The sequence below is a fragment of the Lynx canadensis genome, chromosome C1 (genome assembly GCF_007474595.2).
Source record: "Lynx canadensis isolate LIC74 chromosome C1, mLynCan4.pri.v2, whole genome shotgun sequence".
NCBI lineage: Eukaryota > Metazoa > Chordata > Mammalia > Carnivora > Felidae > Lynx > Lynx canadensis.
Window position 1 is genome coordinate 92,803,068 of NC_044310.1, and position 9,019 is coordinate 92,812,086.

Sequence of the window (9,019 nt, forward strand, 5' to 3'; positions counted from 1 at the left end):
AGTGCCTATTGTGTTTCTTTGGAAGATGAGGGCATGGCTCCGAACTGGCCTGTCATTTAGGAGCCTTTACTTGATCTCCACGCCCTTAGTCCCTAAGCAGCAACTTCCCCAGGCCTGCCTGAGCTTGGCACCCAGGAAGGAGGCTGTGTGCTGGTCTTCCACTAGGGACTTGGGACTGATCCTGTTCATCTTGCTACTGGAAACCCTGTCGGACTGGGCCACCCATAAGGATGACCACGATGACTCTTCTGCCACCAGGTAGGCTCCACCAGCCTGCCTCTACTGTAGCCCATTGCCCTCTGCTCTGGGATAATAAAGCCAGGGCAAGGGGATGAAAGAACAAACTGCTCCCCACCACACACACTTCCCCGTTTGAAAAGCCTACTGGGCTTTAGGGTTAGAAACTTTCAAGTGGCTCTGAACACCCCCAACTAGCCCTAGAGGTCCCTGTACTTGCCTCCTCTGCGCTCTCCTACCTTCTTCTGCTCTTGGTGCCTGTGACCTTCCTTCCACCAGGAGGCACTGCTTTTCTCCATGCCCTAAAAGTACCCTGGGAGGGCAGTTGCTGGGGCTCTGAGCCTGTAGGGACCTGGCCTGGCTTCTGGCTGCCCTTACCCTGACTCCCTCTCTGCGCTGGCTGACATACATTCTCACCTGACCAGTTTTCTGGAGCCTTTGGCACCTGGAACCTAGACTGCCTATTGCTTTATGCAGAGAGAGCCTCCTGCTCTATGCTGTTGGCTGCCCGACTTCCCACACCAGCCTTCTCCTACCTGCCCAATGGCTGGGTAAATGTGCGGACAGGCCTGGGAGCCTGCGTAGTGAGAAGGAATGAGTGGAGGCCTGGAAAGTAGCCGATGTGTGGCCCAACTCGTCTGTTAGCGGGAAGTCTGTACTCCTTTCTTACTGATGGAGCTGGAGGAGAAAAAACATAGTTGTGAAGGAAAGGATGACCCTGCGGCTGAGGTCCTTCCCTCAGGTCACACAAGAACATGCCAGTAGGTGGGCACACATGGGCAAACACACGCATTTACTGAGTGCTCACTCTGTTCCAGGCACAATTAGGAACAGGGCTTACAGGAAGAATGGGACACAGTCCTTGCTCTCAAAGAACTCACAGTCATTAGGAAAGGTGTGGCTTGCCTGCTCCAGAGTGAGCTGAAAACCAGACTCCTTCCCTCCCTGGAGCAGTGGGATGGACCTGATGCAAGCCTTGTTTAGGATGGGAAGGCTGGCCTGGACGTGAGCACTTGGGAACCATCCCAGATAACCTTGACTCCACCCTGGCAGTTGCCTCCGCAACCCACAGCTGATGCCCTCATCCCTGGCATCTTGACCTGCCCCATCTCCAACCTCAGCTACCCAGGTTACCTCAGTTGGCAAACAACCCCACAGGCCTGGTGGAGTGAGTCAGAGCCCTGGGTCCTTCACCAACCCTTGGTTCCCACACCCAGGAATTCAGGGCCCAAAAAGCAGGTCTGGGTGCTTCAGGCAAGAGAGAGGAGGCACCTGGTCTCTCTACCAGGAGACAGGGACAGCTAGAAGCCAGAATTTCAGAACGCAATTCTAAAGAGCCAGGCAAGCCTAGGGACCCAGTGTGAGACTGCTGAGAAGTTCAGTTTATTAGCCACCAAGGAGCCAAACCCTGCAGTGGTAAAGCCACTCCTGGGATCTAACACTTTTCCTTGTCCCGCTTTTCCTTCGCTGAAGCTTTTCCGGGTTACCCTGGGTCCTAAGAACAGCTTTTCTCCACCTCGACCTCCCTTATACCTCCCACAAGGGGCCTGGGGCAGCCCTGGCTGCACTCCAGGGATGAGTCTGACAGGCAGAACTGGGATGGGCCCTAGAGAAATGTGCTGCATGTCGGAGCCTGTGCCAGAATGAGGGGCCTGCCCCACTCCCCCAGTCACCTCCCAGCATGGGGTTCCCCAAGAGCTCCTCCCAGATACACACAAAAGGGGGGTGCAACCCCACATCGCCTATGGGTGAGGTTCTGGTGGGGCTGACACCGCTGCCTCTGACGTTGCCCTTTTAAGAGCACCCCCTGGGGGGGGCGGGGGTGCTGCAGGCAGGTTCTTGTTGCAGAAGCCTGGTGTTGTGTGGCTCCCCACCGACCTGCTGGAAGGAAGACTGGGACGCCAACCCTGCCGGGTCCCAACCTCTGGATCCCAGGGGGTTCCCAGCAGCCACTGATTCTGAGAAAGCCCCCTTTTCTGAGGGGAAGGTCATCTCTTTCACTGCTCTGATTGGTTGGCTGACAAACCCTGCATTTTGGAGAGCAGTCCGGTTCCCTCCACAGGACTTGGACTTCCCTCCCCCCACTTAAACCTGCTGTTAGAAATGGTCTGGGAAATTATTTTCATTGAGGTGTAAATTGCTAATAAGATGGTGCGACCCTTCAGGGAGACTTTTTTTTTTTTTAAACCCCGAAGAAAGGTAAGAATTAAGCTTCCATTTAGAGTAACGTTCATCTTTTTCTCCTTCCATCTTGTCTCAGAGAAAGAGAAATATATATATTGTTTTCTTTCCTTTTTCCCCCCTTGTTTCTCTACTCTTCCTCCAGAACCAGCCCTTGTCTACTTGTTCCCTGGATCCCACCACCATCGGGCATCCTTGAATCCCTGCTCATCAGCTAGCTCTCTCCTGAACCTCCCTCTCCCCTCCAGTCTCTCCCCTCCTCACCCATTCCCCTCAGTACCTACCTGCTTAGTTTTCCCATCTTAAAAGAGCTTTCCTCCTGCCCTGCCTCTGCTGTCGAATTCAGTCAGATCCCATCTGGCTCCTTTCCCTCAGAGATAAATAAACAGCAGACACTTGTAGGCTCTCCCTACCTCATCAACATTCTGGGCCCTCCTAGTCCCCACCCCCTCAGAAGGTGGAACGTTCCAGACAGAGGGACCAACAGGAGGGAACAGGAAGAAGGCCTGAATAGCAGGAGAGCAGAGAATGAGGGGATATTGAGTTAAAAGTAGAGGAGCGGGGTAGGATAAGGAGATTGTACCTGCCCCTAGATGCTGGTTCCCCAGATCTCTGGCTTCTCCCTGCCCTTTCTCTGCATGCTGTCCTACTTTACATCCCAAATCTGCAATCTCTCACCATGCATCTCCAGCTCTTCTACCCACCCCCGCCCCCCTCCCCCCCCACATACACATTGACTTCTCCACCAGGATCTCAAAGTCCTAAGCACAAAGTCCAGCTCCCTAGCTGATCCTCTGCCCTCTCCCTCCTCTGGGTATTCAGACACCCAAAACAAACACCTGAGAGTCACCCTGGACCACCTCCTCCTCATCCCCAGTGACCTGCCTCACACAGTCCCACTGAGTCTCTTGGTCACTCAGATCTGCCCCCTTGGCAGCCTGTTCCCCAGCCACAACACAGGCTCTCCTCCTGGACTGTTGTCCTGCTAGTCTGTACCCCCAGCTCCTCCTTCAGTGGGACTAGTCACGATGTGGGAGGAGGCTTCTGAAGGTACAGCCACCGTCCTGCCCTCCCCAGCCCCAACACTGCAGGTGGCTCTCTCAACTTATCAAGTCAAGCCCAGACTTCTCAGCCAGAGTCCACACTCTTCCAAAGCCTTCCCTAACTCCTCCACCCCACATAGAAATACTAACACAGCTAAACACAGCTCTACCACTACATTTGTCTCTGTCCACATTAGACAGATTAGTCTTGTTCATTTGTGTACCTCTCACACCTAGTTTGGTGCCTGGAGCATAACTAGGGGCAGACAGGGCTCTCTCCTAGGCCTGCTCTGATACACTTAACATTTAAGTTATTGCAGATGTTGCTTTGGGATATGCTGCTCGTAGCTCAGCCCCAGGCTCCGTCTCTTTCCCTGTGTGCTCGGGAGCCAAAAATGATCTCAGCTGGATCTTGGATGGACTGTACATCAGCCGTATGGAATGCTAGACCTACTGAGCCACCCTCAGCAAATAGCATGGCACTGCGGGTGGAACCTATCGCTGGGTTAAGGCATCTAGTGCCATCTTTTAATGAGCTTCAAAGAAAGTCTATCTAAGTTGGCTGGGACATCAGGCCTACAGCTCCTGGCTGCACCTGGCATTGGAAATACAGATTTGTGGTTAAAGTAAGTGAGTTCAGGGCTGTCCACAGAGGAGGCCAGAGGAACACCTGGCCTCCCAGATGGTAGCTCCAAGAATGGACAAACACCTGATCGTTCCTCTATGCCAGCCAGCCAGCCTGCCAGTCTTTCATCCAACTACTCATCTATCCATTCAATTAACCAGTATTTACCAAGTGCCTACTATGTGTTGCCTACTGTGCTCGGTGCTAGTCTTCAACACACACGTATTCTCTCTGCTCCTGGAACTTACTGCTAGTGGCTGAGACAGATGTCAACCAAATAAATTAACAAATAAATGCTGTATGTAATTATAACTTGTGATATGTGCCAAGAAAAAAAGGGGCTATTTAAGGCTACCGTATTCAACAGCTGGAAGGAAGCCAGGGTGCCCAGAACAGAGTGAAGGGGGTGGAGGCCGGGCCCCTCTGGGCTTTGTGGACCAATATGAGGAAGTTGGCTTTTATTCAAGCACCTCCAAAAAGCCCAGCGCAAGGTTTTCAGGAAGAGAGCAACATGCTCAGATCAGACTTTGCAGTATTACTCTGTGAAAGACAACAGTAAGGGGTCTTTTAATCAGATAAATCCAGCATGTGGCATATCCAATAAGAAAATTGGCTTGGACTCTTCAGTCACTTTCACATGGAAGGGAGGGAGGGAAGGAAGGAAGGAAGGAAGGAAGGAAACTAAAATTATATACAACCAAATGTTATATATAAACCTCTGGTTTGAAAGTAGCAGCTATCAAAGACCTCTGAGGGATAGCAAGGAATTTGGATTAGACTAGATATTAGATGATACCAGGAATCATCTTTTGTGTTCCGGGTGTGTCAGCCACCCTGTGGGGTGCAGGAGAGAGCTCCAATGCACAGGGGCGTGCTGGGCTGCGAAGGGTTGAGGCGCCATGCTGTTTGCACTTCACTTTCGTTTCATTCCCTAAAAACTGCGAGAAAAAACATAGTGTCCACAATTAGTGAATCTAATTGATAGAGAGTATCTGAGGGTGCATTGTCCCACCTCTGGCCCTTTTCCTGAACACTTGCCATTTTCCAAAATAAAACATTGGGAGAGATTTTTTTTTTTTAATCTAAAAAATGTTTATTGATTTAGAAACAATTACTTGGGCTGCTGAGTGGAGACTGGTTTGGAGGGGAAGCAATCACACGAAGACTCCAAGCATCCTCACAACTCTGACGGAAAGCCCCTCAGTGCCAGGCATGGAGTTGGGGGTCCGTCCTCAAGGAGCACCCTCAGCTGGGAAGAAAAGTGCAGGGAAGCGGACTGGGCACACAAGGCAAGTGTGGACCAGAGACACTCAGGTCTTGGCCTGCCCCAACTTTTGGTTCCTGGTCCCTTCCATCCTACCCCACCCCATAGTCCCAGAACAGCAATGTCTGAAGTTCCACATGGCCAGCCTCTCCCCTCCCATTTCTGTGCTCTTTATACAGCAACACCGAGCCCAGAAACAGGATCTTGCCCTCGGAGAATCAGGATCCCTGCACCTCTCTCTCCTGCCTGAGAAACTGCCCTGCCCACCCAGCAAAGGTCACCGTGACCCTTCCCTTTTGCAGCCTCTCTCCACACCGCTCCTTTCAAGCAGGCCATTGGTCCTAGAACTTCAGCCCACAAGCATCTGCCCTGACAGGGGTCACCTGGTTCTTCCCAAATGTGGCCTTGTCTGCCCCTCTACTGTGCTGGGCCACAACATACCCACCCCAACCTTGGCTTCAGCCAAGGTGACACATCTCAGTCATTCATAAGTATAATGCTTAAAAGCATGAACTTTGGAAGCAGATTGCCTGGGTTCCAATCCCAGGTCTGCCATTTACAAGCTGTGTAACCTTGGAGAAGACCCTTAACCTGCAGGTTAAATGGATTTGCTTATGAATTCCTCTTGCCAGGAATGCTGTTTCTGATTTGAGATGCAACCTAAGTCCTACCAGGTCTTTCTGGAGGATTTACTCGACCCTCAGTGCTCTCTCCTCTGAATTCCTTTAGTCCTTTCTGTCTCGGTTGCTCCTGGAGCACTTCACCCATGCTGTCATGTTCAGCTGAGAGCCAGGGCCAGGCCCTATGCAGAAATGTATTCTCCATATGCCCGGGGAACCCTCAGGAAACAGCCTGGGTGAGGAAGATCCATGAGAGCTGGGGGAGAGCCTGGGGCTATCCCAGCAGGTCACTTTCCCTCCCCAGCCTCCACTGTAAAACTTGGCCTAGAAGAGCAGTAAATTCCCTTTGAACAGACTCCAGGATCTTGCTTCACCCTGGTTTTCTCCCACATAGGAGGGAGGTCTAAAGGTTCCTTATAGCTGGGAAGTTCCATGAAATAGGCAGCCCCCTTCTTCTAGGGGTCAAGGAGGACACCACCAGGGCAAGCCCTAGTCGGAGACACTCTGGTGCACAGAAGACTTGGAAGTTTCCTTTCAGCTTTTGGGAGGTGGATGCTGCTGAGGAGGTGACAGTGGATGGAGAGGCAGCTCTGTCTTGTGCCCCTGGGGGCAGGGCAGGGAGAAGGTTAAGGGCTATTTGCCAAATGCACTTGGAGATGAAAGGAGAGGTTCATCACATCCCACAACTGTCTACTTTTGGGTAGAAAGGCCACTGACCCGGAGGAGGCTTCCTGTTCCTGTGCCTTCCATGGCAACCCCTGCCTCAGTGCTAGGTTCCAGAACCGGGATCCACACATGACCCAGAGCCAAGGCTGCTGCTCTCTCACCCAGAAAGCTTAGTTTAGTACAAAAGGAGAGAGATGAATGGAAAGCTGCAGTTTCCCCACGTGTTGGCTTAGGCCTTCATCAGAAATGAGAGTCTCATTACCCAACCCTGATTCAAAGGATAATTAACAGATGGTATAATTTCCGAGCATTCTCCGTGCCACATGGCTATTAGGTGAAGAGCAAAATGCCCACGCAGCCCCAGATCCTCCCAAACCAGAGTCAAAGCAAGTCCAGAGAGGCAGAGCCCTGCAGAGGCCGCTTAAGCCATCCCTCTGCTTCTGGAGCTGCCTTTGGCCTTGCCCAGAGGAAGAAAGCTCATCTTCAATCCAGGGGAGAGCATTCCCAGGAGCCACGGGTCCCCCTCCCACTTCCTTCTCCCCATCCTTTCCACCGCCACCACCAGAAATGTAGCCTAACCCTAATCCCTCTTGCTGTCCCCAAGGCCCATCTCCTTTCCTTTCCCCTGAGGAGAAAGTGATATATCAGCTCACCCTAGGCATCACTGTATGGTCACACTGTGACCCTGGGCCCCAGGTCCCTGAGAGGGGATTCATGTTTCCCTCTACTGTGACCAGAACGAAGCGTTGGAAGGGAGCATCTGGTTCAATGCTTTTCAAACTAGGTTCCTCCAGAGCACAAGCCCCACAAGGTGGCCCAGGGATGTATTGATGGGCAGAGGGGTGGGGATAGGGCAGAGCCCAAACCTGCACTTCATTCCAGGAACACTACTTTTATCTGTTTAATATTTTGGACTTCTACTTCAATTTCATTTGAAAAAGGGATTCTACTGCTAATTTAACTTGTGGAAACCTTATATAGGTACCTTATTCAATCCTCTCATTTTACAAAATGGAAATTGAGGTACAGGAATTTGACCAAGGTCACATAACCAGAGGGTGGTGGGACTGAGACTAAAGCCCTACCCTCCTCCCCAGGCCAGCCCTCATACTGCCTGGCCAGGCCCCTTGCAGTCTCTGCAGTTGGCCCTATTGTCCCTGAATAGGCGTCTCTGGTTGGGAGGTGAGACAGGGAAGCTCCTTCCAGATCACCCTCCACCAGCCCTGCCTGGCTTTTCTTCATGGCCCAGTTTCCATGCCTGGGCCACCTCCAGAGCTCCTGGAATCCTACACACCCCTTTCAAGTGCAAGGTTCAGTCTGTAGGCCTACACTGTGCACCAGGCACGGCTGTTTGTTCATCACAAAGCTGTGGGTAGAAGGAGGGGAACAGCAGCTGGACACTGATGGGGAAGGAGGGAGGGGGGCAAAAGTTCATCTCTCCAGACAGGAGGCCCTATGGGGCAGTGAAATCCACTGGTCTAGGATCTAGGAAGCCTGGGTCCTAACGCTTGGCTCCATCCCCAACCAGCCTTGTGACCCGGTAAAAATTTCAGCCATTCTGGGCCTCAGAAGCTGGTGATATTAGTATGTTTATACCGACTGGCTTTGGCTTTGGCAGTCCCAGCTTATCGCTCCCTACAAAGTCCAGGGGTGTCTAAGCCCAGCAACTGGACCCCAAGGGGCATCCTAATTAGACCACAACTTGGATGAGGGGTGGGGATGGGGGTCTCAGGACTCTGTGTTCCAGGGAGGTGGGGTGTCACTCTGGAATATGGGGGAGGCTTTATACTGTTGAGCAGGCCCCTTTTAGCTCAGCCTGACCCAGGACTCGAGGGCTCTTATCAGCAGCCGACCATGGTGACTGGTGTGAGGTGGGCCCTTGGTCTCTGAGAGCCCTTCAAAATATTTTTGAAAACCTGTAAGCATACTTAGGGCACAAACACCGTTATTCTCATTCTCTGTCTGGCTTCTGATTGTTAATTCTTCTCTAATTTGTGGTAGGGATCTGGCCCCGGCCCAGGGGCAGGCCTGGGAAGGGATTGGGAATGGAGGTCTGGCCAGCGGGAATCCTAGGACGTCGGTGTGTAGGAGGGCGCCGTGTGGGGCCCACCTCCTTCGGTGCGGCTGGCGTTGCCGCTTTAAGGCGGCGGCGGCGCGAGCAGGTCTATGGTAATGAGCCGCCGCCGCCGCCGCCGCGGCTGCCGCCGCCGCTCTGCAGAGCTCGCCCGCCCGCCGGGGAGGCGAGGGATCGTGGTGGGGCTGGGCCCTTGGCCGCGGAGACAGCAACAGCCTCGGCGGGGACGCGGGGCGCGAGCGAGTGGCGCGGGGCAGTCGAGGACGGCCGGGGTCCGGGTGCGTAGCTCCGCGGGCTCAGGTGGGCGAT